At 44.6% G+C, this 13,766-nt stretch overlaps 1 protein-coding gene across 9 annotated transcripts in view; it reads right to left on the minus strand.

The window, feature by feature from the left end:
- Window positions 1-13,766, minus strand: part of DNAJB6 (DnaJ heat shock protein family (Hsp40) member B6) — a 123,032-nt gene that overhangs the window by 67,913 nt on the left and 41,353 nt on the right. The window lies entirely within an intron of this gene.

The raw sequence follows: 13,766 nt of genomic DNA on the forward strand, positions 1-13,766 counted from the left end.
TTTCACAGTGCAATGCGGCACCCGAGGCCTCACAGGAGAAGAGGACTCCAAGACGTGCCTCACATCGCCCCGCCATGCGTTTGAGCACCTGATGCGCATGAATATTATGCAGAGGACCCTCTTCCCTGGGTGATTAAATGCCCATTCCCCGCCCCCCTCCCAACACTCGTGCTTTTTCACCCTGGAGTCTCCTGCACTTCCAAAGGCACAAGCAAACAAGACAAAAACACGAGTGATGATAACACCAAGGATTTCCGCATTTAGACACTGCCTGTCTGCATCACACCAATGTAAAAACTCTGCGTGTGTGGTTCTCCTTGCAGTAGGAGAGGGCTGGCAGGATGGCTTTTTTCCCCTCTCATGGGACACAGTGCTTCAGCTACAAGAGACAGTGGGCAAGGAAAAGCTCAGAAAACACCAGATGCAGAATTGCCAGCATTTCCCATAAAACGCCATGGGATTTTACACACTATACAAACAGCACTGAAGCATGTATCGATCTGATGATACCAGGTCTATGAAGATGAAGCCTATAAAATGCCAGGAGTTAAAAAAAAAAAAAAAAAGCATAGGAAACCCATGTACACCAGTTGCACATACAAAAACCAGTCAAGAGAGTTCACTTCCTAACAAATTATAGTGCACCAGAAATAGGAGATCTCTCCCCTCCCATGGAAACACAAACTGCATGGCTTTCTTTTTGATGTGCAAAGTCTTGCTTTGATGCATGTTTAAAATTTATATTGCTAAGCAGATGCAGGAATGAAAAATGTGCTGAGGCTGTTCTCGAAGCTCTGTGTGTGTGTGTGTGTGTGTGCATCACAGACACCCCAATCAGACACACTAACACTTAACGCAGTTAAGTATTAAACCAGATGCTTTACACGCACCCCAACAACTAACTCCAAACTACACTAGAGATCAATCTTGACACCTTTACTCCAGTTCCGCTGGTGTGAAAGGCACAGCTTAACACTGGGAGAATTCAAAATAATCTTGCCCCTCCCTGGTGCCATACCCGCAGCATCGTTGCGTGCTGGCCCTCTTGCACCCTGACGCGTCCTTGATCTGCCGTTTGCTGTGAACGCTCCTGCAGAGCTCCCTCGCTCTGGGAGCTGAGCTGTGCCACCAGCCCCACGACACTGAGCGCCTAACAAAGTCGCAGAAAGATCTTCCAGCAAGCACTCGCTGCTTGAGTCCAACTTAAAATAAAACATAAAAATGCGAAAGACATTCCGTACTCCAGACTTTTCAGTTAAATCAACTGCAATCTAGAGAAGAGGCAGGAGAGCTTGTCCTGCTTTATCAAATCCCGTGAGAGCTGCTCTCCAGAGCAGGTTTTAGCCTTCAAGTCCTGACAGTCCGAGCACAGACTCTGGAAGACAATGGTACCTGCCTGTACACACCTCCTGTGAGTTTTGGGACAAGTCCTTATAACTATGCCACTTTTCGTCTTCAGGATACGCCTTCTCCAAGGCTTTGCCTGCGGTGTTCTCCACCTGCAGCTCTTCTGCAAATGGCCCAGAGCAAGGACTGTCCCCTCCCCCAGCAGGGTTCACAGCTCAATTGCTCCATGAAAGTTGATACACCAAGAAAAAAACCCCACAAACAGATAATTCCTGTAATGCATATTTCTCTTTCCTTCAAAAATGATCCAAAACTAACCCCCAAAGCTGGACCTTGCACCGCACCATCGCATCGGCTGAGGGTGCTGCACCAGCCCAGCGAACCGAGGAGAGCCCTGGCTGTGCTGGGTGCTGTGGACACCCTGCCTGCTCTGCCAGCACCCTGCCTGCTCTGCCAGCACCCTGCCTGCTCTGCCAGCACCCTGCCTGCTCTGCCAGCACCCTGCCTGCCTGCTCTGCCAGCACCCTGCCTGCCTGCTCTGCCAGCACCAGTCTGAGATGCAGGACCGGGCTGCTCCTGCTTGGGTTTTAGCTGTGCAACGCAGCTACAGCTGAAGCACAAGGAAAGGGCACGTGGCTGAGGGTGGGAATCAGAATGAAACGCTTAGAGACCATCCACTGAGATAGAAATGGTGAAGGGGCTGTTTGCAAACTTGTTCAAACCCACTGCTTGGCCCCAAAGAGGTGGCAAGCTATGCTAAAACCTAGAGCACAACTCCTCAGTATTGGGGAACCAACATCCCTTTGGAAGTTTGTCTTCAGCCTTTCCACGTAAGATCCCTAAATTGCTGTCATCAAGGATTTGTAATTAGCATTTTTGCTAAGCTGAGCTAACCTGTGTTATACTGCAAGAAAGTTCCCTCTTCAGCTGCCATCAGCATTACGCTTCTGTTTGGGGTGAAAGCATCAGCACACCAGAGGGGCTGCATCTGCATGCCACAAAACATAATACAGTGGCAACTGAAGTCAAATACTGTATTTACTTTGATTAGACTACAAAATTACCCAGTTTTCCTCCAGAATAATTTGTGTTTCCTATCTCTGGGCTGCCAGCACGTCCCCAACTGTCCTTCACCCTATGGCAGAGCCCTGGGGGGATGCAGAGCTGCTCCCCACCACTACACAGCAGCACATTTTGCAGCTGAATCATAGAAACATAGAATGGTTTGGGTTGGAAGGGACCTTTAAAGGTCATCTAGTCCAACCCCCCCTGCAATGAGCAGGGACACCTTCCACTAGATCAGGGTGCTCAGAGCCCCGTCCAACCTGACCTTGAATGTTTCCAGGGACGGGGTATCTACCACCTCTCCGGGCAACCTGTTCCAGTGTTTCACCACCCTCATCATAAAAAGTGTCTTCCTTATATCTAGTCTGAATCTACCTTCTTTTAGTTTAAAACCATTACCCCTTCTCCTATCACTATAGGACCTACTAAAAGTCTGTCTCCATCTTCCTTATATGTCCCCTTTAAGTACTGAAAAGATTAAATCCATCTCAATCACCCAGCAGAGTCATTCAGTTTTCCACCTCCCCCTGAAATAAAGACAAGTTTTACTTCAACAAAAAGACCCCCCCAAAACGGTCCAAAATTTTTCCCCTTTCTGAGGTGCAGGAAAGCAGGTTGACATCACAGATTAGTTAAATGCTGTAAAATCACATCAGCTGTGACTCAAATATTGAATTATGTACGGCACTGTGCACGGTATGAGCCTCCAAATCTTTGATTACCTATCTTTAATACACCTTGCAAAGCAAAACTGAAGTGTCATTTGCATCAACTAATTTCTCTTATTCTACATATTTAAACATATTTGAAACATTCGAGCCAGACTCTGAATAAAGCTAGCTGTACCAATTGCAAATATGAGACTTGAAAAGAATTTACTCTGGGAAAGGTCAGCCACACAGGGCATCACCACCAAAAAGCATTTCAACAGTGCTGGAGCTTTGTCAGCGGTGATGTTTGTCCTGGAAAAGGCTTTTAGGAACACTAGTTGTATGGAGGGGGGGGTTCATAGCTGAGTTCAGAGCTGGAATATCCACTTGAGATGCAACTTTCAGGGGTGCTCCGGCTTTAAACAGCCCTTCGTTCCCCCCACGGCTCCTTCTTGCCATCTCCCCTGCCCCCAAGCCAGCACACCCACACAAGAGCCTGGGCAGCCGCGCCGTGAACCCAAGCAGGGGACTGACCCGGGTTAAAAATAACACTCTTTTTGCAAGCTTATTTTTAACCCAGCTCAGTGCCAGGATCCGGCTCATGATGCAGCTGCCCCAGCTGGGGCAGGGAAGGGAGCAATTATTGGGGGCTGCTGGAAGCAGCATCCCCATTAGTGTTAAGCAAAAGGTCTTATTCTACTAATGCAAATAATAATTTAAAACCTTGCAGTTATTTCACTTGCAAAACCAGTCTGGAGAAGTTACATTTCCAGGGGTTAATTCTGAAAATGAGGGATTCAGCATTACTACTAATATTTAGAAACAATAATTAAATCTTGGTTTTCTGGTGCACGAGGTTCTCCCAAATGAAAAGCAGCTTCTGGGGAAAAAGAAATCAAACACGAGCTGTAGCATCCTAAAAAGCTGCATTAGGACCAAAACCTGCGTTCTGCTCCAAGCAAGAAGGGCTGAAAAATAATCTCTCATAGCAAAGTGCTGCTGTATGAAAGGGGAAAATATGGATCTTTTAACCTGCAATTAACCAGTAGAGGGCAATATTGCCTATCGTGAGGGGCAACGTTATCGGGAAAGTCACTGCCAACTTGTATTTATTCGGTAATACATCGATTTTGTATGTCTAAGGCAAACGGCGAGTACAATTCTTGGACTAGGTGGGCACTTTGGGGGAGCTGCCAGCTACACCAAGGGGCCCATGGAAAATGGAAGTAACACACAGGAATAAAACCACTAAGGCAGGGGATATTCCAGGTGAGGTGGGACAGGTTAAGTCATGGAGCATTTCACAGAACAGCAGCCCTGCAGGGGCTAGGATTATTATTTTGCGTTACATTTAAGCATACGTCCTGGAATTGAACTGAAATCCTACCAGGAACCAGCAGTAATTAATGGCAAGGTAGTAATTAACAGAAACATGCCAAACAAACCAGGGTAAACATCCTGAGGATATCGAACCACTGATTTACATTTACCACGTCACTTCCCGCGCAAGAGGAAGCGGAGCCTTTGTGTTTCCCGCATGGCAGCCCTACTGCTTGCATGCTATTTTCTTACACACCTAACCAAGAAGAAAAAAAAAAAAAAAAATTATAATCAGGATTTTCCCCTGTATTAAGAAACAAAAAGTAGGCACACCGGTTTGCTTAGTCCAAAGGAAGACTTCCCTGAGACCGCGAACGCCACACGGCCCTTCCTGTAACCGGCATCAGAAGATGCACCTGGTGAGGGACACCTGGCTTCATCTAATGACACAAGATGGCTCCGAGCTAAAGCTCCAGCGAGCTGGTTGTGCAAGGACGGCTTGCAGGAAACTTCCTTCATTCAAATCTTTCTTGAATCATGGCCAGCAAAATGTCTTTCTAATACTTTAAGACTTTAAAGTTAAGAGATGGTGTATTTTCTGAAGCTCAGAGCAGGACACCGTATTGCTGCTTCTAGAGAAGACTCAACTGGAAGTGTGATGTTAGTCTGAGCTGCTACCGATGCTGACTGACAACAAAACAAGTGTGCAAAAGAAAAAAGTTTTGCTTGACTTTTTCCCCTCCTATTACAAGGGCTTGGAATTTACCCTGCGTCTACGGAGGGCACTGGGGTTTCTGATGATTCAACTATATCCGCTGCTGCCAGGGAGAGCTGAGCTGCGACTGAAGGCGCAACCCAAAGAGAAAGAAGAAAAAAAAAAAACCCAAAAAACATTTAAATACACTTATTTGAAGTCAACAGCACTACAATCTTTGTAATCTGTTGGTAAGATTTTTGTACTGATAAACTTCTCCGCTGTTACGGCAGCTCCGGTATTAATATTTACCTTAGCAGAAGATACCAGGGTTCTTCTGAGACTCAAGTCCAACATTTGCTGGGAAGTCTCACACTTCAGAGGAGCCCATTGGAGCTGAGAACTTACTTAATGGAAATGACCTGTCTACAGGCCTGGATTACCCTGGGCTGAAAAATTCCTGGAGATTAACTGATTCTTTTGTTTCTTCTCTTAAAAGCTCCATATCTAATGTATTATAGCACAGAGAAATCAGGAGACAGAGTAACTCTACTAAAACATAGAAGAAAGTGGTGTAATTTGGGGGACCAAACTTGCAAGTTGTTTTCAGAAAGTTGCCAAATCATCATAGTTTCTTTTAATTTCTGTTGGGAGCGACGGATGCTCATTGTAAAATACCAAGCCCAGGGTATTTTCCAAAACTGCATGTGCACACGCACACACACCCTCCCCTCCTGAAACTGTAGGCAACACACTCAGCCAAGAAAATACTCCCTCACCATTACTAGAGGCTATGATGAGCAAGTTCTTCTGATGAATTGTTCTTAAACTTGTTTCTAAATGCCAGGAAACACTAATACTGCAACTCTTAACAGCAGGAGTTATAAAAACCACTTTCAGCCTGTGCTCTCTCGGGTTCGTCAGACTCGACAGAAACTAAAATTTGCATCAAGTCCTCTTTGGAAAATGTCGCTGTCTGACAGTGACGGCCTCTAAAAATCTCTCTCTTGCTATTTGATGTGACGCTTATGAGAAAAAAAGCAGCCATCTTAAAATCTACTGATAAAAAAAATGCAAGTAGTCTTGAAAGCCGAAAGAGCCTGAAATCACTCAGAAACTATCTGGGGAATGCCAGAGCAGCTGCCCCATCTGCACCATCGCTTCTACAGGCAGAGCTTTTGTAAACCATAAAGGGAGTTTATGTCAACACTGAAGTTTATCAGCTGAAGCACAGGATGAAGGACGACATTTTGAGTCGTCTAACACAAATCAGTGGCTTTCACCAATTATTGGCAATCATTTTTCTTCCAGAGCGATTGCACATTCCTCGGTGCTAGCGAGAGCACGAGGACATTCAGGGTTTCCTCTGGTGCAGCAAACTGACGTCTGAGACATCCCTCCTGCAAAATGCTAGGAAATATTTAGTCGAAGTGGTGCCCGGAGCGCTCAGCGGTTAGAAACTAAAGACGTCACCGGCTCTCAGTCTGCACCCTCTGCGGAAACCTGCTGCCACGTCCCACCTCATCCTCTGCCCGTCTCACACCCTGCGCTGGCTCCGACCGCACAGCTCGCCCATCGCCAACGTCCCCGCGCTCAGACACACATTATGTCTCCCTGCTCCAACTCAAAACCTTGTATTAAGTTTATAACTTGGGGGATTTGGGCCGGGCTTTCCCAGGGCAGGACCAGCACTGCTTTTTCCTCTGCCGTGGGAGCCGGGCATTTCCTGCAAGGGAGGGAAAAACTCCACAAGTGGCAGGAGACAGCAGGGAGGTGGTGGCGAAGTCCTGGGAAGTGATGGAAAAACAACAGGGGTGGGATTTGGGAAAAAGGACAGAGACTGACGGAGCGACTCTCGCAGTGCTATTTCTGTCCTGGGGGAGCCATGGCTGCAGCACGTCCAGTATCCAGTAAAGGGCAGGGCTCAGTACTTTTTGCTCAACGCATATAGCAATCCTCTGCCCTTCTGGCTTCAAAAGCTGGCAATGGACTTGCTCTTTTTATTTTTGCCCTCGTATCCAGCTGCTCCGGTGCCAGCTCACACTGTTCCTACCCAGCCCGTACCCCTGCGGCGCAGGGCAGGGGCAGGGAAAGCCCCACGCCGGGTCTGCTCACCCTCCCCGCCCCGCAGCAGCTCCCTTCGAAAGCTCGGCCTTTTGATTTTCTTCTTTTATTTTTAGCCATCTGGATTTTACCTACCACCCCCGTACACGCCCAAGAACCCCATTATATCCTGTATTCAGCCCAGCGTGTACCAACACGAATCCTGCATTCCCGGAACACCAAGCTACTCAAGACAACGATGTTTCGCCACCAAGATACCCCAATCCGCAACAAATAGGGAAAAATTAAATGAATACACACCATACGCTAACTGCGGCAGCGCTGCCAAGGGGTGCTTTGGAAGGAAGTGTCATCATGCTGTTCCCCTGAGCGGCTAATGGGGATCGATGGCTAAAGCCACTCCTGTTTGACCATATCGGGTGGCACCAAGCTCTGCTGCCTGACTATAGGTAGGGGAGTTGCTGAGAGAGCCTGGATTTACCTCCTCGCTGTCAAAACTTACTCATTGAAAGATCTTTTAAAGCCCAACGAATGGCCCTACATTAAATTTGAGGCCAGAGAGAAGCGCAGGCTGAGCACTTCCAGGCTTTTGCAGTTATTTTGCTTCTGTCGAAGCACGCCAGGGCATCCGTATAGATTATGCCAACTGCTCTCATCTTAAAGATCTGGGATGTAGCAAATGCAAATAGCAGGAGGTAACACAAATCCCCATGTTTCCAGCAAGCAGAGAGATGACCCCATTTGCATGCTGCTGCTCAAAGTGAATTTTATTAATTTTAAAAGACTTTATCACACAGGGGTCTTTTATTCATTTCTGCATGAATTCTGAAAGGAAGCAAAGAATGAGGAATGAGCTTCACAGCTTGACATATATAAATACAAATTAGCACGATTTCAAGCTCAGAGTTTGAACAAATGGACCCGACTTTTAAACAGCAATTGAGATTACTTAAAAGATGATGCTTTCTACACTTTTCAGGGTCATGTCACATCTCTACCATAGTTTCCTGCAAGTCACGTTGTATGCCACTACGTTGCAGTGCTGCCTACCAGACCCCTTTAAAAAGTTGCACCAGGGGCTCCTGCTCTTGGGGCTTCTTCCCCCAACACACTCCCTACGCAACAGGTAGGTGAGATGGGGCTCAGATCACTGTAACTGCCTCCCTCTTACGTGGCCTCTCTTCCTCCAGAATTGGTATCACCAACATCAAAATACTTGACTGGGTTCAATATTCAGAGCTTTTTTTCCATCTCGCCTATATTTCAACCTCAGGCAAAAATCCCTGCAGGTTTCACCTCTACCATGAGGAAGCCTCGCAGCTCGCGTTTCACTTTGAAATTCAATTTGAAGTGCAAACCAAAATCCTACTGAGTAAAAAAAAAAAAAAAGCACAATGCAACTTAATACTCACTACTAGAGGAAAACAAACAAATAAACAAAAAATCCACAGCGCAACTACACGCAGCCCGGCCAGGTCCTCCATCGCATACCCAGACACGAGGTGCCTTCCACCAGCGTCTCCTCTCTCCCCGTGCCCGAGCAGAGCCCCGCGGACCTTTGCACCTCTCGCACTTGTGCTGCAGAACCTCCCAGTGCCAGCCAAAACAGCCCCTTCGCTGCCCCAAAGACAGAACTTTGCTTCTTGCCTTCAACCCTCCTAGGAGTTACCACCACCAAGTCAAGCAAAATTGGCTTCTAATTAGAAAACTCCTCAGGTAGCAAGCAGAGGAAAAGTGCTCTTCCACTTTCGCAATGAACAGATCTTTGGAACTCTCAAAAACCAACAAGTTGAAGTATCAAGATGTCGTCTTACATTTCCATTAGTGGCCCTCACTAAAAGGAGCAGCCCAGAGCAGTTCTGAGCAAGCCCTAAATTTGCAAATTACACAGTTTTGTTACATATTTTTCCATTGATTATCAGCTTTAAATGAGTCTTCAAAACCTTAATGTACAGCAAATCCAGATTACCGTAAGAGAAAAAGATTACATATAAAGCAAAAAGCCATGCAGTTAAATTTAAAAAGAAAAGAATCTTATGAGTGACTGCACAAAAATGTGATGAATGACTTCCCCAGCTGTTTTGTCAACACTTCCATAGTAATTTGGCAAAAGCACAAAATCACCAAGTTTGTATTTTCATGAAATGGCTATTAGCGCTGTTGAAATCTCACAGACACAAGACAGTAAGAGAAAGCTCCACATTTTATACTGCATTGTCTGTGCTCAGTTTGTAAGCTCTCATCTTTTCAGGTTTATCATTTGAAAAATATTCTCCCTTCTACCCTGAGCCTTAAATATGACACTGAGGGTTTCACATATTAATTACAAAAAAAAGAAGAGATACCCACCCTCTCCAATTATACCCCCCCAACGTGCAATTCATTCTTCATCTATCCCTGCATTACTAGGACTAGGGCAAGCAAATCCCAGCTCCCAGTGCCTGCACACATCCCTGATTTACAGAGCTCCAAAGACCATCATCTTTTAATTGACCCTGAAAATGACATGTGCTCATAGTAACAGCACATCTCTTCTGACAGCTCAATAGGTTTCAAAATGTTTTATGAACCTTCACCACAAAACCCAATCCTATTTTTGACATCTTCCTGACAAGAGCACTAAGCCATTAGTTGGCATTCAGTTCGATAATATTGACTACACTAATGAGAAGTCTGAATTTAAAAAAAATAGTGTTTCAAGTTGATGTTCGATACTAATTTTGACTAAATACTGTATTTAATTAGGAACCTATACACTGGCCTTACAGGGGCCATAACTCCAAGCTACACCACTTCTTGCTGTTGGCATCTCTGATCCATCAGGAAACTGTCAAAGTTTCCAAACAATCTTTCTTTCCCACCCATAGTCAAGCTCTTCAGCCTGTGCCATAAAACCCACTGTAGTTTAGGAATACAAGTAATTTTTCAAATCCAAGACCTATCAATAACTAAATGTTTATACATGCAAGCATATACACACAAACACATACATACATCTATTTACACACACAAAAAGAAATTGCTCCGCGTATACTGCTCAAACTGAAGTTCTGACCAAAATAACCAATAAATGGAAAGCACAGAAATTAAAATTTTCTCCATTAAAAAAACCATACACCAAACCAGAAACATGGCTACCATCCAGCAACAACAATACTTACAATTACCTTTTGTGCCTGGGAACACTATCGTCAGTCAGTTTATATGCCCCTTCTGCGGAGATCCAGTAGGAACAGGGAACGTTTCACCAAGAGAGCTTTGTGAGTTTTGGAAACAGAAGGAGACTTCAAACAGTGACATTAGTACCTGCTTGGTGTACCCAATATGGCCACGCATCTCCTGGGAAGGTCACCCCAGAGCTGCCCGTGCCCGGAGCGATGGCTGTTCCCATCCTATTGTGTTGCTGCAGCGGCACCATCCCACCTTCTCCTCTTTTAACACACCTCCGAGGTCGACGGGACGAAGCACTGAAGACAACAACAACCATTTCCAACCACAATCTCTGGGGCCAAAGCAAAAGAGGGGGACACCAGTATTTAAGAGCTACCACAAAGGCACAGAAATTGGAGAGTGCCACATTCCAGGACGGAACACAAGAGCACCTGAATGCCCACCGGCTCTCGGTGGAGAGGTGGATGTGCCCGTGGAAGGGATGCACCCACCGAAACTGCACGACAGGACAACTCAACACCTGAAGTTATCATAACGAGCTTCTGCTCAAAATCACCTGGCGTATGCACATACCCACACCTCCTGTAATTCTGTAATGCCAGTGAAAGCTCTTCCAAATATTTAAGTGACTATTTGTCAGTGGACTCTTTATACCATGGTATAAATATTTGAAAAACTTTAAAAACAGATCATCAAAACTGCAGAGGTTAGAACTGTTTAACTACAAAGACAATTTTGTACTACTAGCAGCCCAAAGTGCAGGATCCAGCAAAGCTACTCCACCTCCCCCTTGAACACCAGCAATCTCAAAATCTTCTCAGAAACAGTGCCAAGAGTTTTACTAAGTTTGAAGATGTCAAACTTCATTTACTCTACAGCATTTCTCCTCGGCCTCATAAGATCATTATTGCTCCCTTTGCAGGGTTGAAGATGTCCTGCGGTCAGCAAAGTGATATTGAAAGGAAACCTAGAACAGATGCACAACAGATAAGACTGACGTTCACCTACATTTGTTATCATGCAAGTCAGCGACTGACACAAAAAGTCCCAGACTTTGCACTTCTGAGAACATTTCATCACTTCCCAATTAAAATTCTGACCTTGCCTGAACTCCCGGTATTGGATACTGCCTGGTATCTCTGCAGAAACAATCTCCTTTTACAGTAATTTTAAAAAAAACACTAAATAAAAGAACTAACAACTGTTTTTCTAAAGAAGTTGCTTACTCAAGACTGAATAGTGGACTGGACACAAAATTACAGCTTCACCTTCCAGGAGGTAGAATCTGTTTGCAAAAGCCTTCAAAGCACTGTATTTCTATTGAGAAGATAAACCGATAAATAAAACCATGCTGTTGCAGCACTAATATACTGGACATTGATGACAGTTCAGCTGGGACCTCAGAGTGTCCACCTCTATCACAATTTCAACTGAAAATTTGGAGGGTCTACATTTTAAGGGAAGATTAGCCAGAACTGTCACAAAATAGAGAACTGGAGAGGCACTGACCTCTCTTCACAATATACCATCTAACCTACGTTAATGCTGCACTTCCAAGTTGCTAGCTTGACTCTGGGCCACTTACAGGTCCATAGTCAACACCAAAGACACCGAAAATTTGGGAAATTTTGCCACCACACCCAGAAAACACAACAGTGAGCCCAATCTGGAGCCTAGCGTGAATGAAGGGTCGGCTTTTTGTTTCAGGAGAAAAGCTGGGAGGTGTAAGGAAAACCACCACCCCCAAACAGCTCTCGTAAAAAAAGGCTTTCCACTACTGGAAACTATTCTGTCCAGGGCAACAAGCACCTCCCCTGCAACAGAGCACAGGGCACGGCCATGCACTTGGCTTCGTGATTTATTCTACGAGAAGAGCTACCAGGGGTGTAGTCATCTCCTCCTATAAACATTTTGGGAGCAAAGCACACCTGTGATCTCAAAGCAAGTGCTAGAGGAGAGGGAAGAGTGGAAACCACGTAAGAGTAATCAATTACTCTTATGTTCTTGGTTTTGTTCATCAAGAAAAACAGGGAGGCTCAAACACCTGTGTCTTCTTGGAGAAATGTTTTATTTCCCTGAGCTGAGCTTCTTGTTTTAAGGAGCGATTTCAAGAAGCATCTTCTTAATTATTCACTGCATTAAAAAGCACTTAAAATTCACCTTCTGTTCTATGACACTTTTCAAGTCAGAGTTATAGTTGTTAATAAAGAAATTATTAATGGCTACAAAACTGCTATAGGTAGGATTCAGGACAAATTACTCAACTTTCTTTTAACCTTTCAAACAGGACTATCTTCCAATTCTTTTGGGCTAATGCTTTCAAGATGGATCAAAAGTAAGTCCAGTGTTTCAGAAATACTTTGGAAATTATTTATGCAGCCCCCCTTGCAACAGATACTGCAAGTTGTATACCGTATAATAGTAGCTGGCATTGATGTAACACCTCAAAAACATGAATATGCACAGTAAAGTATACATAAATTTTGTTTTTACTTAACAGTGGTAAAAATTATCATCTACTTGGTCATTTTCTACCCGATTCTCTAGAGAAATTGTTGTGTTTTGCCTAAGAACACCTGGTGATGTCTCTTCCAGCAATGTTAACTGTGGACACATGTTTAGCTAACATCGGTCGCAAGAGCATTCCAGAGGCCTTTAGAAGACCTTGAACAGAATAAACAAGACGACAAAAAAAGAAAGATGCCAATCAGAAGAACACAGGTGCGCATTCCACGATAAAGGGAACTTGGCACAAAGAACCTCAATTCGGCAGTTTATCTTGACCAATTAGACTGAGACAAGTTTCGCGTGTTTTAATTGGCATAATCAATTATCTCCTATGTTTATGCGCATGTACAGAGTTAGTATAACCAATTATATCTTATGTTTATGCGCGTGTACAGTGTTGATATAACCAATCATATTTTATGCTTGTGCGCGTGTACAGTGACTTTGCAGAATATGTGACTATAAGTATGTGTGTGTTTTAGCAATAAAGGGTTGTCTGTTGTCTGCTCTCAAGATTACAGGCGTCCGTCTACTTCAATCTCCTCAGTTAACAGGGGACTTCAACTGTACAGCAAAGAGAATTGCATTTCTGAACTCTGAAATAGGTTCCACGTGGGATGTGACTCAAAAACTTTGAAGCTCCTTGGATAAAATGGATACAATTCTTTTGCTTTGACAAGTTACAGCTCTAATACATTTAAAAACAGCTAGCTTTGAAGTGGTTTACTGCCAATGAACAGTCAACACATACAAGGTGTACACTGGCTATAGACTTTGCCAACTACAGAAAGATTTCTGTCCGAGGCTTCTTTTAAGCCAGAAAAGGGCAGAGCAGTACAGCACATACACTTGTCTGCTTTTCCATTAACAAGTTTCCTTGTCACTACAGCTGGCTGTGTCTATACCGGTGAAGCTGTATTCCTTGACTCTGCTGTAAGGCGAAAGCC

This window comes from Aquila chrysaetos, chromosome 3, assembly GCF_900496995.4.
Source record: "Aquila chrysaetos chrysaetos chromosome 3, bAquChr1.4, whole genome shotgun sequence".
NCBI classification, from domain to species: Eukaryota; Metazoa; Chordata; class Aves; order Accipitriformes; family Accipitridae; genus Aquila; species Aquila chrysaetos.